At 41.9% G+C, this 18210-nt stretch overlaps 1 long non-coding RNA gene across 1 annotated transcript; it reads left to right on the top strand.

The window, feature by feature from the left end:
- The first annotated feature begins 651 nt into the window (after positions 1-651).
- LOC118782343 lies at positions 652-5896 on the top strand. Its single transcript, XR_005005131.1, has 5 exons — positions 652-865; positions 3185-3284; positions 3641-3769; positions 4184-4270; positions 4860-5896. It is a non-coding gene; the product is annotated as an uncharacterized LOC118782343 (long non-coding RNA).
- Positions 5897-18210: the final 12314 nt, after the last annotated feature.

Below are 18210 nucleotides of genomic sequence, written 5' to 3'. Positions count from 1 at the left end.
CATGCTATGTTGCTATAGGCTAATTAAACTGAAGTTTAGGCTGTTCAGACAGGATGGACCACTGGGGGAAAGTACGAGGGGTAATGAGGATATGTAGTGATAAAAAGTGGAAGATGGAGCAGCAGAAAAAGTGTAATGTCCTAAAAGGGCTTAACATTTGCTATATAGGTATATTTGCCATCCCTATACTTCGATTGACAGATAAGGGTAAGCCATTGTGTGCTCTCAGTCAGAAATTATTTTGAATGAAGAAATTCAATTCGAAGTTTCCAACGCTGAACATATCACATGTCACCGCACCGTCATTGCATAATTTTGTGTTGAATTCTGACAAATCATCGGGTTCGCGATCACAGTCTCTTCTCTTTACCTTCTCTTCACCCTGCTGCATAAGTAGCCCTTCTTTTGAGTGCTTTCAAATAGCGTCCTATTTACTGATATACTGTATGTTACCCGGGAATTTTTCAAACAACTCCATACTGTGGCTAGTATGGCTCTGGTTTGGACACGCCTTTGAGAGTAAGAATCCAATGGCGTAAGACGTTATTAGGGGTTCTTCCGTTCTGCGAGGGCGGTCATAACAGAGCCCTGTAGAGGCTCTACATGGCTCTGGGTCATGATGAAAAATTGACCTATGAGGGGTCGATTTAGTAGTGTAAGTTGCGTAGCTGTCGGTTAGGACACAGGCACCAGGCAGGTCTGAGTATAGACAGCGGAACTATGCTAAATGTGCTGTTAAGTTTGATGATACTTTTTTAAAATCAAACGTGTATTTTTTTTTTCAATCAACATATGGGCAAATGCTAAAATAAACGGCTCACGATCTCTCACTAATACTGCGTAATATTGGCTGGTAATTTCGGAGGTAGGTATCTTGCAAGCGCAACATGTGGACTTGTCACTGACTGAGCAAACTATTGGGAGCGGCTACCGAGCTAATGTGGTGCTAGTAAGCTTTGAAGATCATACATTTCAAACACCATGCGTCTGTCTCCGAACTTAAGCAAGCCAGTTTTCTACGCATTGAATCTTGCCCAAAATTATGTGGGCAGTTTTTGCTTTGTACTTTACAATCATATATGTGTGAAGCAGTTAATTAGCTATTAAGTCCGGCATTTTTATCACAATAAAATGGTGGATGTCAGTTAGTGTTAGTAAGCGAGAGTTTCTTTTCTCATTGTTAACAATGCGCACAGTCGTTTGAGGGCCCAGAGACCCTAATGACACACTTTGCCAGATCAATTAAAGTCAACACATTGGGACAAACTCACCTGAAGATGGGATACGTCATTGGGTGTGATTTGGTCTCAGCTGCAGATCGAACTTTGTCGTTATTTCAAAATAATAAAAACTAGCCAGCTAGGTTACGTTATTGAGCCGACGTAAATCAGCAGTTGAATCAGCCATTAGCTAACTGTATGTCAGTCGTGTGAGGTTGTTGCACGGTTCAAGACAGCCAACTTGGCTACCTTACCGGTCAGGTGGAAAATAAATGTCATAAAGCCAGTCAGCTGGTTAGCTTTATTTTGCTGGTGTCACATTAGTAGTTGTCTGGGTAATCCTCTGGCAAGTATTCCTGTTGGCATGCTAATTTTATGTAACAGCCGCTGTAAAATAACGTTATGTTAGAAGTTTACCATTGGATAATGCTAATGTTGATTACAAATTTTGAAACGTTAGCTGGCTATAACTACTGTTAACAATGACTTTTTCGAAGGGCGTGCATATTCCATAACTTGTTTTCATTCCTGTTTACTTTATAAGATTAGAAGGTATCTTGCACGGTGTTGTATCAATAGCAGTTGAAGTCTGTTCGTACTCCTTAAACAAGATACAACTGCAGATGTCTCCATTACATATATTACATTATTGGCATTTAGCGGACGCTCTTATCTAGTGCGATTTACATCAGTTACAGTTTATTCTGTTTTTATTTTTCTGCCTCATCACGGAACTATTAAAGATGTATATTGTCTGTTAAGAGTCTAATTCAGTTTGGCTGAAACTCCGCAAACAAAGAAGGTGAAACGAAATTGTGCACGTTACCAGATTACTAGTGTAAAAATCTACTAAAAAGCACTACCATGCCTTAACGGTACAGTTAGAATCCAAAGTAAAAGACTGAGGTCCAATTATCAGAGAGCAAAAAAAATCACATACATTTATTCAAGCCATGGACATGGTACTCAGACTCGATGTCCAATTGTCGGTCCTAGCCAAGTAGGTGCCAAGTATGCTTTTTGTTCACTTGTAGTCACCCTTGTTCCCTTTTCATTTTAGCTCCCCTAGCTGTTACTGTGTAATTGTTTTTTAAAAGCTTTTATACTGATAAACTGCAGTTTTCCAAGAAATTGAGTCTTCTTTAAATCCAGTCTTCCTGCCACATTGAGAAAGCAGTGCTGTATTTCTCATTTGCTGGCTATCTTTCAGTACTTGTAAATGGAAGTGGCACGGCCCTTGGTAGATAAAATCAGTAAGAACATTACATGTCGTCTTAAGCAGTTTGGGAATCAAGGTTGCTTCAAAGTCACGTCCCCATGAAGAGCAAGTCTTTTTCACAGTGCCAGTTGCCCAAAGGAATTGCCGTTGCTTTTGTTTGTTAGCAAGAAACAGCATAGATAGCCTACCTCCACACCAAATGCAACAGAGTGTGATTGTAAAAGCAGTCAAGCAGGAGTGTTTTAAACAGTGTTCCTTTAATCTGCGCCAGATTAAATTGCATCTTTAGTCTGCTGAGATATACCCATTAATTGCATGGCAGCCAGTTAGTTTTGATATACCATATATATATATTTTATTTTGTTCTGCTTTTTTTTTCCTGTGAAACCTTCCTTGTCTTTTGATATGTGCCAAATCCAGTTCCACCCTGGCAGGAGCTGTATTGAGTGTCAAAATTTTCATTACCATGGACCACTTGACCCTTGTCAAGCTGCAGTTGGGTCTCTAGTTCAGCTGCCAGTAAGACTGAGAGAGCTCATCATCTATTTCTCAAGTGCAGAGGAAAGGCTCCTTCCCACAGGTGTCAGCTGGGAGAAGGGGATTGTGTAGTGGGAAAAATGACCCAATCTCCGTGCATTTATTCAGTGCATGGTGTGACCCTTAGTTATTTATCCTTTGATGTTGTTGATGCACTTGTCACTGCTTCCTGAGTATCTCGTTGATTTATGACTGGTCTTTTTTGCAGCAAGCGGGACAGATTAGATAATGTAGGTTCCCCAGGTTGTGGCAGGACTTCAGGAAAGACTGGACTGCTCATTTTGCAATCCCTCTGCCATCATCAAGAGGTGAGCTGTCCTATCTACATCCAATGCTCTGCTGAAATTGAGACATACATTTCTGTTGTCTTGGCATTATTATCAGTACGTACACAAAAAGATGGAATTAAAAAACATTGTACCTCTCTCTGCCAAAGACAGAGGTCCAAAATATCTTTTTTGTTTGCAAACCTGAACCTTATGGTATTGGTTTTTAACCATATAAAAAAGCCTAAACATCTAAACTCAGATCTTAAGTTGGTATTCACTATCCTATGGGTCCATATCTCTCTTAACTCTGCTGTAAGGTCTTTTGGTATCCTGGAACTGTGAGCAGCCGTGTTTTCTCCTTCTGTGTGTTTTTCCCTCCATTCCACCTTACCCAGGTCTGGTAGGAGAAGCGTGAGTGCCTTGAAGCAGCTGCACATGTAGTGCCAACACATCAAAGCCAAATTCTACAAGGAGGTCCACAAGCTGCAGAGTACAGCTCCCTGTACCAGCCATTTTTCAGCAAGGTACACCACTACATAGCACTGGGCACAGTGTCCAATTGTTCCCCTGCACTCGGACTGGCTTGACCCCCTGACCTTTTACCTCAGGACAGTGGGTGCCGTTTCAGTGCTATATTCAAGCCACTGCAAACGAGCGGCCAGCTGCTCCCTGTCAGATATGGCTGCTTCCAAAGTTGGGGACAAGCTAGCTGGTAGTTCAGTATTGTAAACAGGCATTGCAACATGGCAAACTCAAATGCAGAACCTGTTTTAGGTTCTTCACAGTGTGGGAGTGGGCAGCTGAGCATGCATATTATGGTGTGTGATTGTGTGTGGGTCTGAGAGGCTCATGGACATTGCTAAATGTACTACAGGATGGAAATATTTTTGAATTTCAATGCACATGGGTCACATACGTGTCTGTCTGCATGTTCGTAGACACAAGATATGGTCTTGGGAACAGTGAAACCTACAGAAGAGGAGCGCAAATGGCATATTGACAGAGAGGACAAGGAGGAGCTGGCGGTGAGTAGATGGGGGATACATCCCCAGTCTATCCGATAAACTGACCTTTAAGCCAGGTTACGCGTCCATTACTCAATTTGTAATAGTTATTATTTACCTTGACAGAGATTTCCTTTAGAGTTCCACTGTGAGTCTGACTGCTTCTTCACCTACACTATTCTGACTAAGCTGTACAAGTTGAAAGTGGAGGTTGACCCTTCCAGTCCTTTGAGTCGGTGGGCCTGAGATCATGGGCTTTGATGGGGGTGAGAGAGGGACAGAGGGGACAGATTTCTACAGAAGAAATATTGCATCCAATTTAAGATCTATTCTTACTGTACAGAAAACAATTGGATCATTGTGTGTTAAAAGGTGCCAACCATAACTGTGTGCCTAGAATGTCAAGGGCTATTGACTTGTGTGCTTAGTCCCTCCACAGTACTTTCCCTGGAGCTCATTTTCAAGGACTTAATGTCTTTTTACAGCTAAGATGCAAAATAATATTGTAGAAGTCTATTGAGAGATGCTCATTGGCTTGTAATTTTATGATAAAATGGTGGCCATTTTTTAGAGGAGGGTTCCTGTGGCTTTTCTTTCTGTCTCCACTCAGCTGTGACATGAACAAAGGCAAAGACATGACTCTGAGAACCGTCAAGAAGAAACAGAAACACAAAGGGGAGGGTCCTGTGAGGACCATGACCAAACAAGTGCCCATTGACTCCCTCAGCCTCTTCAGCCTTGTTAAAGGCATGTTGCTTTCACTGTGACCTCCAGCTTTTCTTTTATGACAATGTCACATGAATGTGTTAGGACACCAAATTCTGTGGCTTATTTGATACTTGGTGACATGGAGCCCTTGATCTGAAACAGTAATCCCCATACAACCAGCAGGGGGCAGCACTCCCCTGTAGGTAGGCTGTCTGTCATGAAATCAGCCTTGTCTGCTTGCTCAACCCGATGACTTTCATTTTTCTGGACTGATGTTTGTTAGAACTGCATGCACTTAGTTTTGGGAAGCTATCACAGTTCATACACTAAGTGCAATAATTCCTTCAGATCTGCTTTCAACCCAAGTGCGTCACTTTGATGTCTAAACTTTTCCATACTAAAAACACGTCTGAAACAAAAACACGTCTGAAACTGTACATGGCCGTGAACTGTGTGTTTCCACTGGAGACTGCAGTGGGTCAAGAGTGAAATAGGCCAGAGGTGAAAAACGGACTGTAGTTATTCTTGTTTACCATAAAACTTCTGTGAGGTTTCCTGGAGTTTAGAGCCCAGATTAGCCCCACCATCTATAAGAGACCGGTTACTGTTGGAAACAGGCATTTAATGTCTCACATTTAAAATGGGGGAAATCATGACTAGAAAAGACAAATCATGATAGTTACAACACTGCTATGTCTGTCTCTTCCTGAAAAGAAAGCATGATGTTTCATCATTAGTGACCCCAGTTTGCCCTCACAGATGTGTCACGTTTTCTCTCCAGTGTGAGTGCCACGGTTTTCCTTGTATCATTTATGCCACCACACATCAGTTGTTCTTGGACAAGTTTACCCAATGCGAATAAACTACCAGTTGGGCAAATATAGATTTTCACATTCTGTCTGTATCATCGGCTCATAGTCTGTTTAGAGAATAGAACATGAGGACCACATCTTTTTATTTTGGATTTTCCCATAATTTGGTGTTTTGTAGGGTAGCATAACATGTTTTGTCTCATTTTTCTCTATATCTGATATACTGTTGTTCACATCTTGCTCATTTACATTTGTTGTCAATAATCAATATTCTCAAGGTAAACAAAAGCTCTACCATGACATTAGAAGACTAATCACTACCAATACTTTTTGTGTAGGCTGCTGCTAAATTAGAATGTAAGGTTCAACTGTTTTAATATAAGACAGTTAAATGAAAAACTGTAAAAAATAATATTAAAGATAATGTTAAAAGGGTGGACCCAGCTATGGGAATTCACTACAATGATCTTTTATGCCAAGTCACTAAAGGAGACCGGCACTTGTTAAAGAGACATGGCATTTCATAGAAGTTTTACAGTAATTGTGGCCAGGGTTTAAGTTACAGTGGGTAATGGTTAATAGTGAGGGATGTATATAAGAGGGACTGTTAATAGATCACATATTGCTGAAAGAGACATTTTATGAATTATAAACCTGACAGTTTTATAATGAAATTAAGGCCCTTGGTGAGATCATAAATGGCATGGGTTCTCTTAACGGTTGATGACTTTTTCACCATAACCGAAAATGATGGAAGCATGTTTGATTTAAGTGGAGGATGAAAAGGGGAATCAGAAATGCAGAAATTAGCAGGGTGACACAGCAGTGTATCAGGGTGAGAAGACCAGTTCTGTGGCTCATTTCCCATAATGAGCAGCAGGGTTAGTGCAGTTCAGACTATACGACTGTGTTGCCATCAGACAAATCATTCAAACATTACATGCCACGTGCATTTCTTTGCGGGCAGAAATTCACTGTTTTTCACTTCAACCGTGTTATTAGTTCCAAACATAAGCATTCAAGTTTGATGATGATGATGATTATTCTAGAAATTCATTAGCTCCCCTGATATAACACATTTATTAAATTTTAAATCAGATTTCAAGAGCAAAACTGTTTCCTCCTAACTTACAAGCCCTGAGCCATGTAGCTGCTCACAGCTTTTTATTTCAAATCAAAATCTGAAACACTGTCATTGGCTAGAACTTTGGGAGTGGGAGGAACGCCATTGACGCAACTCTTGTCTGAGCATGTCTTTGATGTTAGGCTTACTGTTGCCTGTTAAGTATAGACGTATAAAAGACCTACAGGTGTCTACTGTCCCCACAGTCACATTCCTGGACAAAGTCATAAAGATATGGCTCGCTGGAGGGGAATTATGACATTCATGCCTGCCCAGCCCAGGTAGATAAGGATCTCGAGATCCCAGAAAGCAAAATGTGACCGCTTTTGTGACCAAAAAAAGTCACCTTATCATCCATTCTCTCCATTCACTTGATTCCTCCCATTCACAAAATCGTAGTTGGCAACATGGGAATGTCAGCAGCCCACGTTACTGGTAGAGACGGGGAAGGAATGTGGCACCACCAGCTCCATGACTGTGGGAAAGTGTAACAGGCAACACGCCCGCATGCCATTCATAAACCCTCCCTCAGCCAGCCGGATGTGAACAGTCACCTTAATTTGACTGTTGGTGAGGTGACTTGCCCAGAATTTTTCCTTGGTGGCGCGATGCCATTATCATCAGTCGCCGCATTTAATCTCAGGGAAATGAGCAGGGCTCAAAACCTGAATGATGCAATGAACAAGTCTAACCATGAAACCGCAGGTGTAGGTCTTCTTTTTCTAATGAGGAGACTGCTGGGAATGTGGGCTGCTAAATACACAAGAATTTGGTCATTACTAGGGCTTAGGTATTAAATAGTGGATCATAATCCAGTGGTGATTGTTAGAGGGACCAAGGTAAATCTGTAGATAGGTGTTAAGGGGTAATTTCTTCTTCAATATACAATTTACATGTAAAGCAAGACACTGTTAAACCATTGACATAAAACCATGTGTTTGGTTATATTTTAGCTGCATTTTACTTTTCATACCTGTTCTTTCTCTCCTGCAACTGTATGTTAAGTGTAAAATATTAATATGAATATAAATTCATCAAATGTCTTACTCTATGCTGCAGACACACATGATGGTGAGTAGTGCTCTCTTGTGTGTTTATGTCAGGGTGCTCCACGTCTTACTAATGGTGAACTGTGCAATCTCAGACACACCCATTAGATGGGTTGCAGACCCGTGACATCAGTTGTACTTGTGGCTCAGGCATGCTTATGATTTGTGATGGAAAGTGCTACAGATTAACAGTGTCATCTTTTTGTCTTTCAGTTTCAGATGTAGTTTGGGGTGGGGGGGGGGGGGGGGTTGCAATGCATGCTGAAATAAACATGCATGAAATGAACTTGTTAGCACATTCCAGTACTGCCATTTTGCAGTATCTCACTAGAGATGCATTAAAATAAATGAAATCAGCATTTTCCCAGCTGATTTCCAAGGGTTGTTTGCCTTCACTAGTGAGCATGTTGTTAATGTTGTGCATGTTTCTAGTGTTTGTACATCAGTCAGTTGGGCCCTGTTCTGTTGTGTTTTGATGTCACCATCTCTTAAATGTCTGTTTCACCATAGGATGAAGAAGCTCATTTCAGTCTAGCCACAGATTTTGGCCATTTTTCCATGAGCAGATAGTCTTGTTTGCAGTGCTCTGCTTCACCAGAGAAGTCCTAGAGGATGATGAGAGTGTACACAACTCCTTGCCAATTGCCTTAAGCCACTGATCATTAATCCCTTTGCTTGATTACAGTTTACTCAAAGACCCTTTTTATAGTTAGAGAACAGTTGATAAATTCAAGGCAACCTATTAATTAGGATTTATTTTATTATTGGAGTTAGGAAATCAGTAGTGAGGATGAGGTGAGTAGGCAACAAAGTCAAAATTTTAGTGTGAACTAATTTAGAAGTTTGTGAATTAAAAAATGTACCTCATAGATTCTGGTGAGTCGTTTTCAACAGACATGTGGTTCTGACTGCAGTATTTAGCTAAATGCAATATTAGCTAAATGCAGTTCAGGCATTTCCTGACAAAAGAAGCAGACTGAAAACAAAATTTCATTCACTGTTTACTGTCTTTATGCTGTTTATTAACTATGTCAAAAAAGTCAAGATTAAGAAGCAGCAACACATTTATTGTCTGAACAGTATAAAAATAATTTTAAAATGGCCATTTAAACACACATTTGATCATATGAAGCATTAATGTGTGTATGTTCTCCTGTTTCTGTTACTCATGTTCCTGTGTATTTTGAAGAGGAGTTAGAGGAAGGGGAGAAAGGTGAGTATGAACATGAGTGATGACGTTACAAAAGCTTGAGTACAAGGGCATTTAAAAAAATAATAATAAAAATAACAATATAATAAACAGTTAAATAATATGTCACAAGTCTTTATTATTAGTATTAATAATAAAATTAGCATTATTAAGACAGAGGAAGTGGTAGGTGGGTCATTTTTGCTTTCTTGTCAATTTTGTATTCAGGTTTTATGAGCACATTGATCAGATGCTCCAGGGGGAAAATAACTGAATACTTACTGTGTCAGTTCCTGTGCACATTTACTAGGACAGGATTTATAATGATGGGAGGTCCAGTCTCTTTGCAATGCTAGTGAGACATAATTTTTTGTAGTTTTTTTGTGCAGTAGTTATGTCCTTGGTAACAGAGCCTGACTATTGGGAGATGTCTTCCCGTGTCTGACCTCAATGGGATTTTTTTCCATTTTAGGGCAACTTTCAGTTATTCAGAAGTTATTTATTAGTTTATTTTGTGTTAAAACTGGTTTAAAATATGTATACTAGTTTTATGTGGCCTGATGGAGCTGTGCATGTGATTGTTTCCCTGTACAAAGCACACCATGCAGAGCAGATCCAGTGTAGCTCTTGTCTCATTGTAGCAGCCCCACCAAAGCTATCGCTCTGGTGCCCAAGCATTTGCTTCATAAATGAAAAGTATCAATTGCCAAATTGACTTTTTTTTCAGTGAGAATCGCAGAACAAGGATGCAGCACAGTCTCCACATGGAAAACTTCATGGTCGTTATAGGAGTCGTTTTTTTTTCCCTTCTGTTTTGTCACTGCCCTCTACTCCAGGACAGCAGTAATTTCCTTGTCAATGGGCAGCACGTTCTGCCTCCATGCAAGTGTAAGTTTCATATGGTCCATGACAACAGGGCACTGCGGATGTTCTTGGTGCTCAGCTGTGGGGAACGGAAGCACCATTCTCCTTTTTTGCCTATTGTATAGGTTTCATACCCCACATCAGTTTATGCAATAATAGTATACATTCAGCCTTTGTAAAGTGGGCCTTTGCTTGTGGCTAGCAGGTCAGGTCCTCAAGCTGCAGAACCTCAGCCCTCTTTAGACTGCGCGAATGCCGTGGCTCTGCCTCAGCCATCACAGTTTGTTACTCAATGCTGTGTTTCAGTTTGTGCAGAACAGTTAAGCTATTCTATTAAAATTTGTACAGCATAAAAAGTCTCTTGTTTGACTGTTTACTTGCACATTTATATGGTGAGCAGTCTTTACGAATGACATTACTCTGTCTAGGTACCCTTTTTGTTATGTAGGAACTGTCTTAAGACTGTGGTAAAGCATTTCATTGTGTAAATGGGCTCATCTGCCATTGATTCCAAACCAAAGCACTGAAGTTTACAGATGACATTATGTAAAAGCGGTACAAAAAAAAATCATTGATTGTCTTAGCCAAATATTTGCCCTAGCCCAAAGTATGTTTATTATGTTTGGTATCTTATTATATCGGAATGTCAGCTATGAGTTGTTTGGCGAGTGTAGTCGTCTTAGGCCTGTAGCACATGCCTGACGCAGACAAAGCTAGCATGCTTTGGAATCCTCAAGACCTCAATGAAGTTTATAATGGAGCAAATGGAATTCAGTGCCATTCCAAAGCATGCACTTTGTACAATGCAACTTTCTCCCGCTTTTTTTCGTACAGGGCTAACTGTGAGGTGTTTATGAGCATTGGTGTGTTGAGGTGATGGAGACACTGCTGTGGCTGGGCAGAGAATGGCTTTGGCCCTCAGGTTGTAGTGCTCAGAGCCCCCAGTCCCCATTTCAGCATTACACTTTGCTTGTGCAGTGAAAGGGTGGTGGGTGGTGGGTGGGGGGTTATTGTTACACAGCCCCGTAACGTGGTAACAAGAAGCCTGATTGTTTATGGAGCATTCTTGAAGCACATTTAGCAACCACACAGGAAAATACAACAGTAAACTGTTGGTCTTAATCACAGCTTTCAGATACTTAGCATTGTCATCACTCCTGCCACCCCCGCACTCCTTAGATGTATGATTTGTGAGCCTTTGTAGATCTGCCACCTACACCAGATGTAATTGGATCAGTGATGCACTGATTTGACTCTGCCTGGCAATTATAAAGTGTTTTGTTGAGATTGAAATGATAAATCTCTCAGGATTGACTTTTGCCTGATACCTTTCCATTTTGTCTTCAGGGACAAGGTTGGAAATTCCCCTAAGCAGTTTTTTTTTTTTTGTTTTGTTTTGTCACACAAGATTCCAATCTGTGGCGTTATGGCAGCTGCCACCTTTACCAAAACATTCATGCTGCAGACTGCAATTATGTCAGGAAACTTGAGTAAGTGGCAACCAAGGGTGTCCATTAGACAATGCCAACCTCTTCCCCCTTTCCTGTTAAATGGCAAGGAAAAGGGGTTGGGCAAAGGAAGTAATCAAAAGTTGCAAGGACAGTGAACAGTCAGGATGATGTATTGTGGAATGATCTGATGACACAGCAAGGGGGTCTTGATAACAGCAGTAGTGTTAAGCGATTGCATAGTCAATATCTGTGCCTATTACTAAGAAGGTGTGTTAGAAGAGAAATGGATCACTTTGGACTCAAGTCCCTGTGGCCCTGATCCTGTGTAAATGCTCTGGCTTGTGTGTTTTCTGCTTTCCTGGAGAATGTTTAGAACATGTCTGTTCCACAGGTTGATAACATGTATTTCCACACATTCTGGTGTTTGGTTTTGTGGGAATGGTATGGTGATGGTCATGTAATAGTGGGGGTTGTGCTGCAAATACAGTATCAGCCACAGAGCTAGCTCTAAGGTGGAGTGGAGAGGTCAGGTTAGAGCAGATTCTGCCTCCCCTCCAGGGTGTGACAGCCCAGCTGTGTGCTCAGAGGAATGGGGTCAGTCTCTAATGCGATGGCCAAATGACAATGTCAAGCCACTGTGAAGCACAAACCAGCTCCCTGTGCGCGTGCGCATACACACACACACACACACACATACATACATACACACACACACACACACACACACACACACACACACACAAAATTGTGGCCTGCCAAACCCAGCACCCTTCCTCCTCCCTTGGGGCCGAAGAACAAGGAGCTCCACACTTCTGAAGCCAGCCCCCACCAGCTGCCCCCCCGAGGCGGCCACTCTTTGCAGAGCAGCTCATCTGGCAGCACTTCACAAGCCCCAGTCCTTTAACATTTAAAACACCCAGATCCTTAACATCGGAAGTAATTATCTGTGCTGAGGTGCACATGGTTTTTTTGGAGGGGGCGTGAAGGAAAATAGAGCAGCATTATACTGAGGAAGGCCATTGAGGCTAGATCTGTGTTCAGCGGTGAGTGAGTTGGCAGGAAACTCCATTCTTATTCCAACAGAAATCTGATGGGGTCAAAAATGACAGACTAGCACATTGCTTTGAATTATTCATTAGGTGAAAGTTAATAGGGCTCTATGTCCTGTTATAACCTTATGTTTAGCTTATAGCTTACGTCATGTGACCTGTGGACTACAGTGGCCAGGAAGCCTACCTGCGGGCCAGTGCAACACTCAAGCACTAACACTGGCATGGTCATATTTCAACCAGTCTGGTCAGGACTGCCTGTTCCACCCCACACATTAAGTCAGAGCTTTATTTGGTTGGAACATTGTTTTCCCAGGGAGGGCTTGTGTTTTTCTCTCTCCCAAGGATATGAATCATATTTGAAGTGCCCACACAGCTGCTATTCAGCATGACTGTGGACTGAGGCAGTGGGTGGTTGGTTTATATATGTAAACTGTCAGGATGGCCATTGAGAGGGTTGGCAGTTTATAAGCACGCTTGGCATGTTTAGTGTGCACCCAGCTGCTGATTTGGAGAGGCCTTAATAGAAGGAATGAAGGTGGTCCCTTCACAAAGCCATCATTTGAAGTCCCAGTTGTGTATTTAAATGAAAGGGATTTGCTGCTCACTCATACAGCTGTATGCAAGCACTTACCTTCAAATAAGACCCTCCAGACAAGGGGAGTTTAGCCTTAAACTTCTAAAATGAAATCACTCGAATTGCAAAGTGTGTGTGTTTATGTGAACACAAGCACCAGGATACACTGCTGCCTCATACAGTAGTGCCATACCCATTGTAGATACAGTGCTTAGAACATTGTTAGAGTCCTTTATCTTCTGAAACACACCCTCAAATGAAGGGTTCGCCCAGCTCAGCTGTGCCTCTGGGGAAACAGACTGAGGGGTGGTTTACACTTGGGTCACTTGTCTCCTCAGAACAGGTGGCTTAAAGCTGTGTACCACAGCAAGCAAGCATACATACATATATATATTACACACACACACACACACACAAACTGACCACTCACAGGTGAACCGAATAACATTGATCATCTCCAAACAAGGGCACATGTCAAGGTCTGTGTAGATTAGATGGTAAGCGAACAATCAATTCTCGTAGTCAACATGTTGGATGCAGGAGAAATGGGCAGGAGTAAAGACCTGAGCAACTTTGACAATGCCAAATTGTTATGGCTAGACAACTGAGTCAGAGCGTCTCTGAAACGGCAAGGCTTGTGGGGTGCTCCCGGTAGGGCTGCTCGATTATGGCAAAAATCATAATCACAATTATTTAACATGATTACTCATTGACTTTGGAAACATCATGCATTTATTGAACTTTTAACCTTTTCGCACGTACAGTCACACCGGTGTGATTAGCCGTTTAGCACGTATGCTAAAACCGGTGCAATTAGAACACTAGATTTTAAAAATTCTAGCTAATTTTAGCTTTGAGGAAACAGCGATTTAACATTAAAAAATATGGCAAATGCTAACCGAAAACTATGAGAAGCATAATAACGGTAATGAAAACATAACAAACCACGTAACATAACACGTGCACTACATAGCATAAAAATAAGTTGCGTGCAAAAGGGTTGAAAAAAGCTTGTCTTTTTAACGGTGGATTTTCTTGAACTTTAAATATAATTCAACTGAAAAACAAATAAAAAATGTAAAATATATAGTATATATCTATATATATCTATATATATATATATATATATATATATATATATATATACATATATATAGTATGTCTAATAATGCGGTACAATAATCATTTTATCTCGATTAGCTTGTTTCATAATAGTTGGAAGCCAAAATCGTAATTGAAAATAAAATTTAATTAATTGCCCAGCCCTAGCTCCCAGTCAGCAGTGGCTACAGATAGTGGTCCGAGGATGGACAAACCACAAACCGGCAACAGGGTGGTTGGCCCAAGGCTCATTGATGCACAAGGGCAATGGAGGCCATCCTGTCTGGTATGAACCGACAGAAGGTCTACTGTGGCAAAGTCACAGAAAATTTTAATGATGGTTACGGGAGGAATGTGTCACAACACACAGTGCATTGCACCTGGCTGCATATGGGGCTGCATAGCTGCAGACTGCTCAGAGTGCCCATATGACCCCTGTCTACCGTCGAAAGCACCTACAATGGGCACACAAGCATCGGAACTGGACCTTGAAGCAGTGGAAGAAGGTCGTCTGGTCCGAAGAGTCCCGTTTTCTTTTAGATCACGTGGATGGCCATGTATGTGTGTGCTGTTTACCTGGGGAACTGATGGCACCAGGATGCACTGTGGGAAGAGTGGAGGGAGTGTGATGCTCTGGGCAATGTTCTGCTGGGAAACCCTGGGTCCGGCCATTCATGTGGATGTCAATTTGACACATGCCACCTATCTAAACATCGTTGCAGACCAGGTACACCCCTTCATGGCAATGGTATTCCCTGATGGCAGTGGCCTCTTTCAGCAGGATAATGCGCCCTGCCACACCGCACACATTGTTCAGGAATGGTTTGAGGAACATGATGAAGTGTTCAAGGTGTTGCCCTGGCCTCTAAATTCTCCAGATCTCAATCCAATTGAGCATCTGTGGAATGTGCTGGACCGACAAATCTGATCCACGGCGGCTCCACCTCGCAACTTACAGGACCTGAAGGATCTGCTGCTAATGTTTTGGTGCCAGATACCACAGGACACCTTCAGGGGTCCATGCCTCGGCGGTTCGGTGCTGTTTTGGCGGTACATGGAGGCTGGATTTGTGGGTGGTAGCAGCAGGTATTTTCTGGCTACATTCTGGTGCTATGCTATTGCTATTATGCACCTGCTATTTTAATTGTGTGAAAGAGTTCTGTGTCTTGGCAGGTCTTTGCAATTGTTTAGGATGAATGCATAAAAATGTCTGTGAAGGTGCAATGCCTGATGTATCTACTGAGAAATGCAAGCTTATCCAATAACAACCATGCAGCCACAAATGTGAAAGCTGACATTCCTTATCACATTTCCTCATCCAGGGCAGCAGGCATAGATGCAATTCCACAGCTATTTAAGACTTGTAAATGGGTGTTACTTCACACAGGGTCAGATTAGTTTAATAAATAAAGAGTTGTTTGAAGGAAAGAAACTTGTCTGGGAGTCACCAATGAGAGTCAAAGGCATTGACTGTGTGTTCTGAGAAAAACAGTCAGGTGGGGTTGCACAGCTAGCACCTTGTTAGAGCCATGGAGCCTCTTGTGTTCTGAGCAACTCATTGGCTGCAGCAATTACTCTACCCAGGCCTGCCCAATAAGAAGAGAGTGCATGGGCAAGAGGGTGTCAGGTTGGACAGGTAAGTTGGAGCCAGGATGCTTTCTCTCATCTCTTTGCATGGCGTTGCTCTTTCCAAATGATGACCTACTATTCTTCTGTCAAAACATTTGTTTCTTTTTCCCACGGTCATGGTTGCCAGTGACATAGCAGTGGCTTATCAGGACAATGCTTGGAATTGCTTCAGCAGATTGTCACAAAGCTGAAGTGGGGAATGCAAAGTGAATGTGTCTGTGTTTGTGTGTGAACACATGAGAGGAGAGAAGCCCTCTGGTAAAGAGGGGCAATCTGGATTCTATAAATAAGTGGTTGGACAATGGGAGCTGAGCAAGGAATGTCCCTGTTTCTGTTAGGCTGCTTGGCATTCAGTGCAGCCTGGCAGGCCAAGGGGTGATCAGGTGACGGCTGACAGCTGCATAGCACTGGCTCAAGAATTCTCTCAGACATAGAGGAACCCTGTCTAACTCCATTAATAGGCAGGGAAGGAACCCCAGCCCCTACTCCTACTCCAGCCCCCTATTCATCTGACCTGAACTTTATCTGATCAGGAAAATGAGAGACATTTTTTCTTGGGTTTGGATAGATGTATTAGTGAATACATTACTAATTTTGTTTAGTTATAATAACTAAAACTAATTTTAGTTTAGTTAGTCATCAGTGAACTTAGCCCACATCAAAAGTCTTTGTAAGAAAGAAGTACTTTTCCAGGATATGATTTTCCAGGATGTGATTCCAACATAGTTCAGAAACCATTGTGTAGTGATATAGGAAGTCACCATAGCTTGTGAAACAAAATCACAATAAGATACTCCTTTTATGGTAGTGTTTTAAGTTAGAATAGTTAAATAAATTCTCTCTATTTTTAGAGATACTGCTATTTTCCCCTACTGCTGTCACAATAGAGACCAGGAGATTAAAAATAAAACATCTCAAGCTGAAATGATCAGTATAAACAAGAAATACAATGAAAAAAATTACCCACCTACTCATTTGCAAGCTGATATACATGAGAATGTCAGTGCCTCGTGCTGTGTCTTGACAGGTAGAATATAATTAGTTGCCTTTCATAACTTTCACATTGATTGTGAAAATTATTTTCAGGCAGAGTGCCTAATGCCTGAACAACTTTATATTCCACTAGTCACAGATTCATATCTTTGCTAAATCTGATTTTCACAGGAGTGTTCCTCTTTGGAAGCACAAAGTCTACTTTTGCCATGATAGTCTTTGTGACTTGGTGACTGATGTTTTAGCATAAGGATGAGGTTCATTTCACATATGCCACAGCTGAGTGTAACCTTGTCAGAGACACCTCGCTGAGTTTTTTACAGCATGCAAGTCAAGGGAATGTTGGAGTCACAGGGCAGGCACTGAAGTCATAGGGTGGGGTTTGCTGAGTCACATGGCAGTGACCTTGGTGTTCCTCTGAACATAGGAGAGAACAACACTGTGGCAGAGTGAACTTTATGCTGGAGTTTCAAAGCCTGAAACCAGACCCCTCCCTACCTTTTTTCCATCCGAGGGGATTGTGTTTGACAGGAAGTCACGTAATGCCCATCAGCCGACCTGTTCAGGTTAATGTTTAAGTTGTACAGCACGATGAAAAGGGACCCTGTGATACACAACAGTGTCCTTTGAACGACGAGACTTGAGGAAAGTCCCAGTCAGCACCATGGTAGTTTTGAATCACACCCATCACCAAATTATCAAATACAATACATTATGGTGTTTCAAAAACTTTTCAGACATATGACAAGGTGGTGGAATAATACATACCACATGACACCTAACATCCTAAGATGTCTATGACTGACAAAACAATATTCTGTTCATTTGTGAACTTTATTTTTTCTAATCTGGTTTATGATGGTGATGATAGGATTGACTGGCTTCCCTGAGGTTGTCAAAACACTTGCTGTCTGACCCACTTAAATTCATCGTCTTCTGTTACAGGGAAGGGTAAGAATACCTGGGCAGTATAATACAGGCACACAAGAAATTTGTCATTCATAAAGACTGCTTTTGGCAGTCAGAGGCTCTGAGAGCTCAACTTGGCTGAGACCTTGCCTCAGGTTAACAGACCTCACAAGGCCACTCCCTAAAGACAAATTTCTCCCTCTGCTGACTCATTCCACAGAAATCGCAGCCCTAAACTCTGTGTTTCCCCTGATGAGTGCGTGCACACCCTCCCACAGCCCTGTAACAGCAGGACAGTTCTCCCAGACAAAAGCGGGGAGAGGCGCCAGCACCCACAGAAGTGTGGAGGGGCCGTATCAAGTCATCGGTGCCCTGCATCCCACACACACGTGCACACACACTTTTAGCTCAGTGAAGTCTTCTGCTTGACTTGGGGGTGTGTTGCTTCTCCGGTGAGTCACTGAGATATTATATTCACTTCAAAGGTCTCAGGAACACCGCTGATAA

Source organism: Megalops cyprinoides, chromosome 8 (assembly GCF_013368585.1).
Source record: "Megalops cyprinoides isolate fMegCyp1 chromosome 8, fMegCyp1.pri, whole genome shotgun sequence".
Classification (NCBI taxonomy): Eukaryota; Metazoa; Chordata; class Actinopteri; order Elopiformes; family Megalopidae; genus Megalops; species Megalops cyprinoides.
The sequence above is the reverse complement of the archived record's forward strand: the minus strand, read 5'-3'. Positions and strand labels throughout refer to the sequence as shown.